This window comes from Nicotiana attenuata, chromosome 1 (genome assembly GCF_001879085.1).
Source record: "Nicotiana attenuata strain UT chromosome 1, NIATTr2, whole genome shotgun sequence".
In the NCBI taxonomy this organism is placed as follows: domain Eukaryota; kingdom Viridiplantae; phylum Streptophyta; class Magnoliopsida; order Solanales; family Solanaceae; genus Nicotiana; species Nicotiana attenuata.
In genome coordinates, this window is record NC_031989.1 from 20,646,781 (window position 1) to 20,661,049 (window position 14,269).

A 14,269-nucleotide genomic window follows, 5' to 3' on the forward strand; every position below is an offset into this window, starting at 1 on the left:
CCAGAAGTCTGCACACCCCTAGTGAGCGCGGGTACCCATTGTGATGTTAGTTATAGCCCGAGGGGCTGGTATTGTTCTTTGTTTTTGCCCGAGGGGCTGGTACTGTTCTGAGATATTGCCCGCGGGGTGGATTTGTTGACATTGTGCCCAACGGGCGAACCTTATGTGTTTATCTGTTTAATTACCTGTCATTTACCTGTTTAGTTTTGTAACTGTGCCCGAGGGGCGAATTCCCTATGCTTATCTGTTCTACTTATTTTGCATTCAATTGCTTAACTGTTGAAGAGCCATTTTTGAAGAAGTTTTAAACTGAGCTGAGATGCTTTAGGAGATTTCACAGCTTCATTGTTTTCTTACTGGTTTTGTACCACTTATATGCAGCATGTTGATGCACTTTTCCTGATTTCTGATCGCGGCCGTCTCAACACTACACAATGGCAGGAAGAGTGGGTAGCAGTAACTAATACCCGAATAGTGGATCGGGGTCGAATTTCCACAGGGAGCTTGGAATGGAGTTGTATTGCCTGTTTAGCTTAGAATTGCGTTTGTACTTCTAATTGCACACCTAACATTTTTGGGATTTTTATATTTAAAACTACTATTGTAATATAAGGATTAAAGCTAAACTATGCTAAGGAAATATTGCTAAGTTGTGCTTAATATAGGAAAAAGGCACTAGGGTTATGACACTACCTAGGTGGCTAGCTAATGGGTAAAAGCTACTAAGGGGAGATTGATAAATCTTGGATTAGTGCTATAGCCGTTGCACAATTGCACTCATTCTCACACCACTCGGTAGAGAGAACGATTTTGCCCAATTGACTCTCTCGAGACCAATTAGGTAGGCCAATTAGACCGGGCAACTAGGGCTCAAGTACGGTAGTTACTCTTTCGAGGTTTAACCCGTTAATTGGGACTACCATTCTCATGGGTCCATCCCAATTCCTTGTTGGGTTAACTATTAGGGTCATATGACTCTCTCTCTCAAGAAGAGTTAGACCCACTAAGCTTAAATTCATGTTTGCAACCACAAATTCTAGATTGAAACACAAAATCAACCAAAATAACAAATATCCAATCTCAATCTCACCCTAGAATGCAACACCCATTAACTATCCATACTAGGGTTGAGCCACAACCCTAGCTAATGGGTTTAGCTAGACATAATTAAAGAAGAAACAGTAGAAATAGAAGAAGAAATGATCATATTAATTAATAGCTAATGTTAAACTACAATACTCTATGATGAATCAAAGCTAAAATGACCAAAATAAGCTAAAACATATGTCTCACGAGCGCAGCAGCTATCTGATATACAGAACTTTACCTAAAAATGGTAAAATGTCCTATTTATACCGGGCTGGAAAACTGGAAAAAAATACCCTTGCAGGGTTAGTGCGGACCGCGCAGAAATATAGCGCGGCCGCGTTTGAAGACGGGCGCGGACCGCGTATAAATGGAGCACGGCCGCGTGGCAGTACTTTGGCAAAAACACCATCTCTCTGAATCTCATCCACGCGTACTGCACTGATTTGTAGTCGGCCGCGTGGGACTTTTCGTTGAATTTGCAAGACTCTAAACTTCACAAGCGCGGACCGCGTAAAAAGGAACGCGGACCGCGTAAAAAGGAGCAAGGAACGCGCAGGGTGCCCTTGAATGAACTAGTCTCTGAATCTCCTAGCGCGGCCGCGTGGCAGAACAGTGCGGTCCGCGCTAGGTCTTCTTGTTCTCCACTTCACTTGGTCTTTGACACTTGAAAGGTTTCACTCCTTTTTGAGCCGATCATTGAAATTTGTCATCTTGTCGCTCAAACCTGCAATTAAGTGCAACTTGTAAGCATTTTGGGACTATTTTGTGGAAATTCATAACAAAAGCAATAGCAAGTAGGGGTATAATCATGTTAAAATCCTAACTTATCAACTCCCCCAAAATTAAACCATTGCTTATCCTCAAGCAAACAATAAGACCCACCCCAAAAAGAGCAATCCAAGAATTTCCAGCTATCCTAATGTAACCTCAACAAGCATCAATTGGGACTAACAATTGCCCTCAATACGAATGCATCATTAACAAATTTTAAGCTTTTGAAAACTATGAATCAAGTGTGCCACAAGAGCATCAAGGGTTGACACATTTCATCAAAGAGCTTTTCTCAAATACCTTGGTCATTGTGGAACCCAAACTCAAACATCCTCAACTCTCCCTAAGCGAACCTCACCTTTTAGAGTAGTGACACATAAACCGAGGTTGATGGGATTTTTCATGCAATTCTCTCAAAAAGAAGGTCACAAGTCCGGCTCTAGGTACCATATGCTTGCCCCTTATGTATGTATCCACTAATGTAGACTCCCTTCAACTCAAGATCATATAGGGCTTTTGTGGAGTCATTGTGTAGGCTTTTGGGTAAGGGTAGGACATGTTTTTGTTCAAGTGGGTTCAATCTTCCCTTAAGCACTTCTTTTGATTCATTTTGGCACACTTTCTTGACTCATTTGAGTATTCACTTCTTTTTCAAGGGGTTAGAGAGACACACTGTCACTCTTTCTTATGCAATTCAACACATTTCTCCTTTTTCTACTTTTTCCACACCCTTTTTCACTTTTGTTTTCTTTGAATCCCCTTTTTGACCTTATTCATTTTGGTTTTTCTTTTTGTCTTGTCTTTTCTTCCTTTTTCATTACCTTCCTTTTCTTTTGGTTTTGTACCTTTTACCACATTGTTTCCTTTCTTGCCTCTCCCCCCAAACTTAGACATTTGTCATTTACTCAAAGGAAGATGTGGGTGCCAAAAGAGGGTCTCATTAAAAACGGGTATAGACTTGTAGTTTTGGTTCTTGAAAGAAAGAAGTTTAAGGCTCAAAAGGGTTAACTAGGGAATCATTTCATTGGTAGGCTATGGAATTGTTCAACTTAGCATTTGGATCTAGGAGAGCCTATAATCACTTCTCAAGTCAAATTTCACCTAGGATTTCGCCTCAACAAACATTCGGGGCAAGTTCTAGACGATCGGCTCGGGACTTGGACTCACAATTCTAATTCTCACCACACACCCTCAAGGATTGCTAAAGACATCGAGTCGAGGGCCACAACGACCTTAGTTACGATTCAAGCGCACAATGGTTCAACAAGACCACATGATGATTGTTTGGTCAACACAAGAGTCTCAAGGCCACGACTTTCACCATCCTAAGCACAACATTATGTCTTTGACCATGGGATCAAAGGCAAATATGTTAGGCCCAAGTGATGCTTTGCCTGAGGTACCCTTAGCTACGCAAAATCAAAAGAAGAAAATCAAAAACGGACTCAAACCCTTAAGAAGGTTGTCACACCATCTATCATTGGGAAGAGCCACCCGGCTCGCACAACACTCTACCCTTGGAAAGAACCGTGGCATTAAGAAAACCAAGGGCTTATTGACAACGCCAAAACCAAAACAAAAGGCTACGAGCCTAACTACCAAGCTAAAAATGAAGAATTTTAACGAAAATAGAAAAACCGAATGAATATTTACAATGGGGAGTAGAATATACAACGGGGATGAATATATACATATAGTAGAGAAGTAGCCAAAATTAGCAGTTATATACAGGCCAACTATCAAATCTAAAAACATAAACTAAAAGTCAAATATATACAATCATCCAAATGTATCAAAAATTAAAGCAGTAGGGCGCACCCCTCAAGCCTGATCCGTCTGCATGGGCTGATCAGTGGTCCCCTGGTCCTCTGTACTGGCGGGAACCTTAGACTGGTTCCCGACCTGCTGCTGCTCTGCTGCTGGGACAGGGGCCGAGTGATGGACCAGCTGAACATCTGGTGGAGCAGTGGAGGTACCCTCCTGAACCTGTGCCACCTCTATCACAACACCCTCAGTGCTAGGAAGCTTCCTCTTCTTCCTTGGGTGTCTAGGCTCCTCCTCCTGTTGTGGCTGTGTTGCTGCTGGATCTAGAGCTGGATCCCCAAATAGCAAGTCTAATGGCATCTGGTCTGCCAAAAGCTTGTCCACATCTGCTCGCAGCTTCTTTACCGACTCCCGAGATGCCCTTGACTTTCTCATCTTCTTATTTTCCTTGGCAAGCTCCTTCAAAGCCTTGCCATGCGAGGCTACCGTCGTAGTCAAGGCGGCCTGGGTCTCCAAAATCTTCTCCTGGTTGGCCAGGAGCTTCTTCAATGTCTCCTCAATGGAAGGAGGAATCTGAGCAGTGGCTGGTGCTGAATGTGCCTCAACTGTAGTAGCCAAGGTGGACAACTTTGAGGTCGCTGCTGACATCCAGTTGTTCAGACTGGCTAAAGACTGACTGAGCTGGTGGTCACTGAACCGATGAGTCTTCGATGAAGGGACTGCCGGGGCAGCTGAAGTAGAAGGGCCAGCAAAAGAAGACGGACCGGGGGGCAAAGGCTCACTGGTGGAAGTGGCAGGGATGAAGGATGGTCCAGCAGAAGGCTCGCCCACAACTGGCTCCTCAGACTGGCCAATTGGGGCAGAAGTGGGTGGCTGGTACTTTTTGGATTTTGGGTTGTCGGAACCCAATTGGCTATACCATGAATAGGGGGCCACCGGTTTTGCCTTGACATCAAAGCGTTTTTTCTTCACCTCCAAATCCCTAAAGTACGTGGACAGAGTGTTTGGGAAGGGGTAGTTTGTGTTGGTCTCCTATCCGACTGCAAAGATCACCCTTGAGATGATGTTGTCCACATTGAGAGGAAGCCCGGCCATGATAGATGCCACAAGAACAGCCAGGGCAAGAGGAACGGAGTGATCATGTGTGGAGGGATCAAGTCTACTACAAACAAATGTCAACCAACCCTTGGCTTCAAAATTGAATGTGTTCCGTAGAATCTTCTCCCCCACCTTCAACCATTTGGGAACTGTGCCCGGGGCTGCCATGTACTCGGCCAACCAAGGACGCACCTCCTCACCCATTGCTAGCTTCGCTAAGTATTCTGTTTCATCCTCCTCTTTGAACCCCAATATTCATTCAAGGACTTCCCATCAAAAACCACCATTTTATCCCGCACCTTCGTCGCCTTTGTGTCCTTAACTACATGAGAAACATTCCAATAGAACTCTTTTACCATATGCTCATTGGCATCAATACATCTCTCCTTGAAGAAGCCCAGCCATCTCTAGTACGGAATTGCTCTTGCACCTTTGGGTTGAGAGGTAGAAGATCATTGTCAAAGAATTGTCTCTCCGGGATCACTTTCCTCACGGGCCACCACTCTCTAAATTTGTGGAACGCTATCTCACTCACAAATCTGTCTGCCCAGGCTTCAGGTTTTCAGGTTCGATCAACTCCCCCGACTTGAGGCTCACCTCCCTCACCATATCCTGCACTCTCCCTAGATAATGAAGCTGTGGGGGAGGTGGAGTATTGTTCTTCACTTCTTGCTACGGACTCATCAGACGAATCCGAAACTATATTCACAGGTCTCTTGGAGGTGGGTGAAGGTGAAGGAGTGTCATGTAATTGGAGGGGGTCAGAGACGTGAGTGGGGGCTGACTCTGAGGTGTTGCTCCGGGATGGTGCATACTCACTCCCCAAAGAGTGAGAGGCACTCTATCAGCAGCCCGTATCAGTTTACGGGTCTTGTTAATGTGTTCCCGAGCCTGGGGAGTGAGTTTAGCTATTTGCTTTCCCTTATTCCCTCGGGAGGCACCACCTCTCCCGGGTTGTTGTGTTTGTTTGCCGCCTCATTTTATCACCATGATCTGCAAAAATACATGTCTAATATTGTTAGTTTAAGCACATGCAGTGGAAAAGATGAGTAACACAAGAGGAAAACATAGTTAATTTGCATAACACAGAAGCAGAACCCAGGGGCACGGACCGCGTAGGTCTGGAGCGCGAACCGCGCAGGGCATATGCCCCCAGCAAACCTCTCTGAATCTCCCAACGCGGTCCGCACTGATATGGACTGCGGCCGCGTTGGGCCAGCGCGGACCGCGCAAAAATGTGACGCGGCCGCGCTGGCTAAGGTAGGAAGCACAGAAGAATCCACGCGGACCGCGTAGAAAGGACGTGCGGCTGCGCTGGGCCATGTAATTGAACTGAGCTAGGGTTTAGCATTTTGGTCCATTTTTCATCAAATTTTTGAGTCCTAGTTGTCCCTACTCAATTACTCATATTGAAATTCATTCCCAGTGGTCAAGATAAACACAAAAAACTAAGCTAATCATTAAACCTAAGAAAAATGGGAAGAAATAAGAAGTTATACTACTGGGAAGCAAGCAAAATAATTAAAAATTAAAACTATGAATGAAATTAGCAAGGAATGTTACCAGGGATTATGAAGATTCAACTACTTGAAGCAAAGGTCTCAGTGAATAGTAAAAATTTAAGCTCAGGAAGTCACAGTGCGAAAAGGGTAAAATGAGGCCTAGGGTCTCTATTTATAGAAAACCTGTGGGACCCATCACTTACCTACCAGCGCGGCCGCGCAGAAATGGACGCGGACCGTGCTGGATTTCTATCCTTCACATTGAATTGAGCTGCCCACGCGGACCGCACTGTTTTGTTATGCGGCCGCGTGGGAAACTTCAGAGAGCATGAACATTTGGGCCTTCCCAGCGCGGACCGCACAAAAGTGCTCCGCGGGCGCGCTGGAAACTTCAGAGACTCAACACCTCATTGCACCAACCTACGCGGACTGCACTATTTTGTAGCGCGGCCGCGTTGGCAAACTTCAGAGACCTGACATTTTTTTTTGCTTTTGTTCTGCACTGGTTCAACATTATCCCTACAACATCTCACAAACCATTAGCTCAAAAATCCTAGTCTATGAAGAAAATCAAATAAATAGAAAAAGACATGGGTTGCCTCCCAATAAGCGCCTGATTTAACGTCGCGACACGACGCATGTTACGATCTCATCATTTCAAATGAAGGAGTGCCACTACGTGGCTGTCATCAATCTTCCCCAAGTAATGCTTCACGCGATGCCCATTAACCCGGAATACTTCACCATTTTTGTTTTTGAGATCAAGAGCACCAAAAGGAGTCACAAATACCACTTCAAAAGGGCCACTCAACTTAGACTTGAGTTTGCCCGCAAATAACCTCAACCGGGAGTTGAAAAGAAGAACCATATCACTAACCTTGAATTCTTTTCCCCGAGCATATTTGTCGTGTAGGCACTTCATCTTGTCCTTGTACAAGGACAAACTGGAGTAGGCATGAAATCTAAGCTCATCAAGCTCATTTAATTGCTCCACACAGAGATTGGCTGCAACATCCCATTCTAAGTTCAACTTCCTCAATGCCCACATAGCCTTGTGCTCAAGTTCCACCGGAAGATGGCAAGCCTTACCAAACACCAACTGATACGGAGACATACCAATTTGAGTCTTGTAAGCCGTCCGATAAGCCCAAAGAGCATCATCCAATTTTTTCGACCAATCAGTCCTATTAGCATTCACAGTTTTGGACAAAATACTCTTTAATTCCCGATTTGAGACTTCCACTTGACCGCTAGCTTGTGGATGGTAGGGGGTGGTCACTTTGTGGTTAACTTCATACTTAGCAAGCAATGAGTCGAAAGCCTTGTTGCAAAAATGGGACCCCCCATCACTAATAATGGCCCGAGGAGTACCAAACCTCGTGAAGATACTCTTTTTAAAGAATGCTACAACACTTCGGGCTTCATTGTTGGGTAGAGCCACGGCTTCCACCCATTTTGAGACATAGTCCACCGCCACGAGAATGTAAGTGTTACCACAAGAGCTCACGAACGGACCCATGAAATCGATTCCCCAAACATCAAAAAAATCTACCTCGAGAATTGTATTGAGGGGCATCTCATCGTTCTTGGAAATACCGTCGGCTCTTTGACATGCATCACATCTCTTCACCAAGTCACTAGCATCCTCGAACAATGTCGGCCAATAGAATCCACAACTCAAAACTTTTGAGGCCGTCCTCACCCCCCCCCCCCTTCCCCCGTGATGGCCATCATAGGGAGAAGAGTGACAAGCCTCCAATATGCTCATTTGTTCACTTTCCGGTACACATCTTCTAATCACTCCATCCGTGCAAATTTTAAACAAATACGGATCATCCCAATAGAAATCCAAGCTATCCCGCTTGAGTTTCTTCCGTTGGTTGGAAGAGAGCTCACGCGGGACATTACCATTCACAATGAAGTTGGCGATGTCCGCGAACCATGGCATATCACACATAGAAACGGAAAGAAGTTGCTCGTCGGGGAACCTATCATTAATCTTAATACCATCACATGGTTTTCCCCCTTCCTCTAACCAGGACAAATGGTCCGCAACTTGATTTTCGCTTCCCTTTCTATCCACAATCTCTAAATCAAATTCCTGAAGGAGTAGCACCCACCTCATCAATCTTGCTTTCGGATCGTTTTAGTCATCAAATACCGGAGGGCTGCATGGTCCCTGTGTATAATCACCTTTGCTCCCATAAGGTAAGGGCAAAATTTCTCCATCGCGAACACAATAGCCAATAGCTCTTTTTCCGTCACTGTGTAGTTTCTTTGGGCCTTATTCATCGTCTTGCTAGCATAATACAGGATGGAACATTTTGTTGATCCTTTGGCCTAGCACCGCACCTACCGCCACATCACTCGCATCGCACATAAGTTCAAAAGGCAAATCCCAATTTGGTGCGGTAATGATAGGAGTTGTGGTCAACTTGTGTTTCAATAACTCAAAAGACTCCATGCACTTCTCATCAAAGATAAACTTGACATCCTTATCTAACAATTTGTAAAGCGGGTTCACAATTTTTGAAAAATCTTTAATGAATCGTCGGTAGAACCTGGCATAACCAAGAAAACTCCTCACCCCTTTGACAGAGGTAGGGGGAGGGAGCCTTGAGATAACCTCTATTTTTGCCTTATCAACTTCAATTCCTTGCCTTGAGATTTTGTGACCCAATACAATACCCTCTTGCACCATAAAGTGACATATCTCCCAGTTGAGCACAAGGTTGGTTTCTTCACATCTCGCCAAAACCCTATCCAAGTTCACCAAACATTCCTCAAATGAATCTCCCACCACGCTGAAGTCGTCCATGAATACCTCCAAGATATCCTCCACCATATCGGTGAAAATTGCCATCATACATCTTTGGAAGGTCGCTGGGGCATTACATAGTCCGAATGGCATTCTCGAGAAAGCGAACGTGCCATAAGGACATGTAAAGGTTGTCTTCTCCTGATCCTCCGGGGCAATGAGAATTTGATTTTACCCCAAGTAGCCATCTAGAAAACAATAAAAGGCCCGGCCCGCAAGATGATCGAGCATTTGGTCCAAGAATGGTAGTGGGAAATGATCTTTTCTTGTCACCTTATTCAGCTTTCTATAGTCCATACACACTCTCCAACCCGTAACTGTCCGAGTAGGAATCAACTCATTGTTGGCATTTGTCACTACCGTCATTCGACCCTTTATTGGCACACATTGGACCGGAGAGGTCCATGAACTATCCGAGATCGGGTAAACCACACTGGCGTCAAGCCACTTGATGACCTCTTTCTTTACTACTTCTTGCATCACCTCGTTGAGTCTCCTTTGATGTTCAAGAGATGGTCGTGCATCCTCCTCCAAGATGATCTTATGCATGCAAAATGCGGGGCTTATTCTCCTGATGTCCGCCAAAGTCCATCCTATTGCCCTTTTTTGCTTTTGAAGCACCTCCACAGTGGCCTCAACCTGCAAGTTAGTAAGGCAAGAAGAATGAATAACTGGAAGAGTAGAATTAGAGCCCAAGAATTCATACCTGAGATGTGGAGGAAGTGGTTTCAACTCCAACACCGGTGGCTCCTCATTTGATGGCTTGGTTGGCGGAGTTTTTCGATTCTCAAGATCCAACGATAGCTTCCTAGGCTCATATGAATATGAACCCATACCATGCAATGCATTCACGCACTCCACTCTACCGGCATCATCATTGACATCCATGTTAAGAAGCACGGCTTCAAGAGGATCTTCAAATTAATCAAGGCACTTGTGTCATCCACTATCACCGCCGTGACAATGTCCACAAATGAACACACCTCCGTGCTATTGGGTTGTCTCATTGATTTGAACACATGAAATACCACCTTCTCATCACCCACACGAAATGTCAATGCCCCTGCTTCCACATCAACCAATGCCTTTCCCGTAGCTAGGAAAGGTCTTTCAAGAATGATTGGCACCTCAAAATCCACTTCGCAATCCAATATCACAAAATCCGTCGGCAATATGAACTTATCAACACGAACAAGTACATCATCAATTATGACCAAGAGACGCTCACAGATCGGTCTGCCATTTGAAGTCTCATGGAAGTTGGTCTCGGTTGACCGATCCCCAAGGTCTTGAAAACGGAATATGGCATCAAGTTGATACTAGCCCCCAAGTCCCATAGGGCTTTAGCAAAATCCGCACTACCAATAGTGCACGGGATAGTGAAAGCACCCGGATCCTCGAGTTTTGGGGCCATAGAATGAACAATAGAACTCACTTGGTGCGTCATTTTAATTGTCTCACACTCCATCGACCTCTTCTTGGTTATCAAATCCTTCATAAATTTTGCGTACCCCGGCATTTGTTCAAGGGCCTCCACCAATGACACATTTATAGTAAGACTCTTCATCATTTCAATGAACTTTTTGAATTGGTTGTCTCCTTTTTGCTTTTCTAAACATTGCGGGTAAGGTGGAGGTGGCCTAGGCACGGGCGCCTTAGCCTTGGGCACCGCCGGCTCGGGTATATCAAAAATGTGTTCCCTAGACGGGTTCACGGCATCTTGAGTCTCTACCCCAGACTCATCATCAATATCAATCCGCACATCATTTGTCACTATTGGTTTAACCACATTGTCAACACTCAAAGGCACATCATCATCATGCGACTCAACTTCATCATTCACAACCCGATCCTCATCCGAGGCATGCACATCACCGCCTCTTCCACTCCTAGTTGTAACTGCCATCACATCATTGTTACCCCCTTTGGGTTCACTACCGTGTCACTTGGTAGCGCACATTTAGGTCGGGTATTTAAAGCTTGAGAAATTTGTCCTATTTGCACCTCTAGGTTCCGGATAGATGTGTTTTGTGAAGCCAATTGTGCATCAGAATCTTGGTTCTTTTTCATCATCTGCTCGAACATCATCTCTATCCGTCCCATATCTCTTCCGGAAGAACTAGGCCCTTGCGACTGAATGGGGGGTGGATTGTTTGGTTGTTGGAACATGGGGGGCCTTTGAAAGCCTTGCCCCCTACCACCATTATTCCACCCTCCTTGATTGCTATTGTTATTGCTCCAATTGTTGTTGTTCCCGTTCCAATTGCCTTGGTTATTACCTTGATTACCCCAATTGTTGTTCTGATTGTTATTGTTCCAATTGTTACCACCTTGTTGCTGATTATTGTTATTCCAATTGCCACCTCCTTGTTGATTGCCTCAATTGCCTTGGGGGCGCCATTGTTGATTCCCTTGATTTCCTCTATTGCCTTGGTAGTTATTGACATATTGGCATTCCTCACTTTGATCATCATAACACTCGTTCGAATAACCACAACCATCATTGTTGTTGTCAAATTTCTCACCATTACCTTGAGGTTGTTGTTGCCCTCTTTGCCTCCTTTTTAGCATAGAAACATTCTCCATTGCATTGACTTGGCGCGGATTTTGTACTTGTTGCAATTGCGCCTTCGCCAACTGATTCATTGTTGTTGTAAGTTCGGCAATAGCTTGGCCATGGTCATTCAACTCCTTGTGCAAATGGATGACCGTGGGGTCACCTTAGGGTACATTCGCTCTGCTTTGCCATGCCGAAGAGGTGTCGGCTATTTCATCAAGTACATCACATGCCTCTTGGTAAGAAAGTTTCATAAAGTTCCCACCGGCCAATTGGTTCACAATGCACTGATTCGTGGTGTTGATGCCCCTATAAAAAGTCTGCTGGATCATCGCCTCAGTCATGTCGTTGTTAGGGCACTCCTTCACCATTGTTCTATATCGCTCCCAGATCTCGTGCAATGGTTCCGTTGGCATTTGCTTGAAAGCTAGAATCTCGTCCGAAGAGCTGCCATATGACTTGGAGAAAAGAACTTGGCAATAAATTTGTCCGCCAATTCATCCCATGTGGTGATAGAATGATTTGGTAACCTTTCTAACCAGTCCAACGCTTTACCCCGAAGAGAAAACGGGAAAAGCCTCAATCTCAACGCATCCTCTGACACGTTTGTTTGTTTGTTGCCCCAGCAAGTATCTACGAACCCCTTCAAGTGCTTGTATGCATTTTGGTCGGAGGCGCCCGTAAAATATCCCCTTTGCTCGAGCAGGGTCAACATGACATTTGTGATTTGAAAGTTCCCCGCCCGGATTCGGGGAGGAACAATGGCACTCGCGTACCCTTGATTAGGAAGAACTCTTGGGACTACTCTTAGCGGTGGCGGAGGAGGGTCTGGAATAGGATTGTTGTCATTTGCGTTGGCCGGACGGCCTCTACGTGGAACTTGAGGTGGTATAACCTCTTCGGGCTCAAGATCCTCTACCTCTTCCCCCGCGTTCACGTTGCCAAGAGGGTCATTTGCATTGAGAGCCATAGTACCTGAATGATTGACACAAATAGAATTAGTAAACAAGAAGGAAAGAGAAGCAAAACACAAAACTAACTAAACTGATAGTCAACACCGTAAGCTCCCCGGTAGCGGTGCCAAAAAGTTGATCGCGGTCGTCTCAACACTACACAATGGTAGGAAGAGTGGGTAGCAATAACTAATACCCGAATAGTGGATCGGGGTCGAATTTCCACAGGGAGCTTGGAATGGATTTGTATTGCCTGTTTAGCTTAGAATTGCGTTTGTACTTCTAATTGCATTCCTAACATTTTTGGGGGTTTTTATATTTAAAACTACTATTGTAATCTAAGGATTAAAGCTAAACTATGCTAAGAAAATATTGCTAAGTTGTGCTTAATATAGGAAAAAGGCACTAGGGTTGTGACACTACCTAGGTGGCTAGCAAACGGGTAAAAGTTACTAAGGAGAGATTGATAAATCTGGGTTTATTGCTATAGCCGTTGCACAATTGCACTCATTCTCACACCTCTCGGTAGAGAGAACGATTTTGCCCAATTGACTCTCTCGAGACCAATTAGGTATGCCAATTAGACCTGGCAACTAGGGCTCAAGTAGGGTAGTTACTCTTTCAAGGTTTAACCCGTTAATTGGGACTACCATTCTCATGGGTCCATCCCAATTCCTTGTTGGGTTAACTTTTAGGGTCATATGACTCTCTCTCTCAAGAAGAGTTAGACCCACTAAGCTTGAATTCATGTTCGCAACCACAAATTCTAGATTGAAACACAAAATCAACCCAAATAACAAATACCCAATCTCAATCTCACCCTAGAATGCAACACCCATTAACTACCCACACTAGGGTTGAGCAACAACCCTAGCTAATGGTTTTAGCTAGACATAATTAAAGAAGAAACAGTAGAAACAGAAAAAGAAATGATCATATTAATTAATAGCTAATGTTAAACTACAATACTCTATGATGAATCAAAGCTAAAATGCCCAAAATAAGCTAAAACATATGTCTCACGAGCGCAGCAGCTATCTGATATAAAAAACTTTACCTAAAAATGGTAAAATTTCCTATTTATACCAGGCTGGAAAACTGGACAAAAATACCCCTGCGGGGTTAGCGCGGACCGCACAGAAATGTAGCGGGGCCGTGTTTGAAGACGGGCGCGGACCGCATATAAATGGAGCGCGGCCGCGTGGCAGTACTTTGGCAAAAACACCATCTCTCTGAATCCCATCCACATGGACCGCACTGATTTGTAGTGCGGCCGCGTGGGACTTTTCCTTGAATTTGCAAGCCTCTGAACTTCACAAGCGCGGACCGCGTAAAAAGGAGCGCGGACCGTGCAGGATGCCCTTGAATGAACCAGTCTATGAATCTCCTAGCGCGGCCGCGTGGCAAAACAGTGCGGTCCGTGCTAGGTCTTCTTGTTCCCCACTTCACTTGGTCTTTGACACTTGGCAGGTTTCGCTCCCTTTTGAGCCGATCTTTGACATTTGTCATCTTGTCGCTCAAACGTGCAATCAAGCGCAACTTGTAAGCATTTTGGGACTATTTTGCGGAAATTCAAAACAAAAGCAATAGAAAGTAGGGGTATAATCATGTTAAAATCCTAACTTATCAACTTCTTATCACTCAATCTTTATTTATGATTATTACTCACCTAGTCGGAGAACTCACTTTACTCCCTGCACTTTGTGTGCAGATTCAG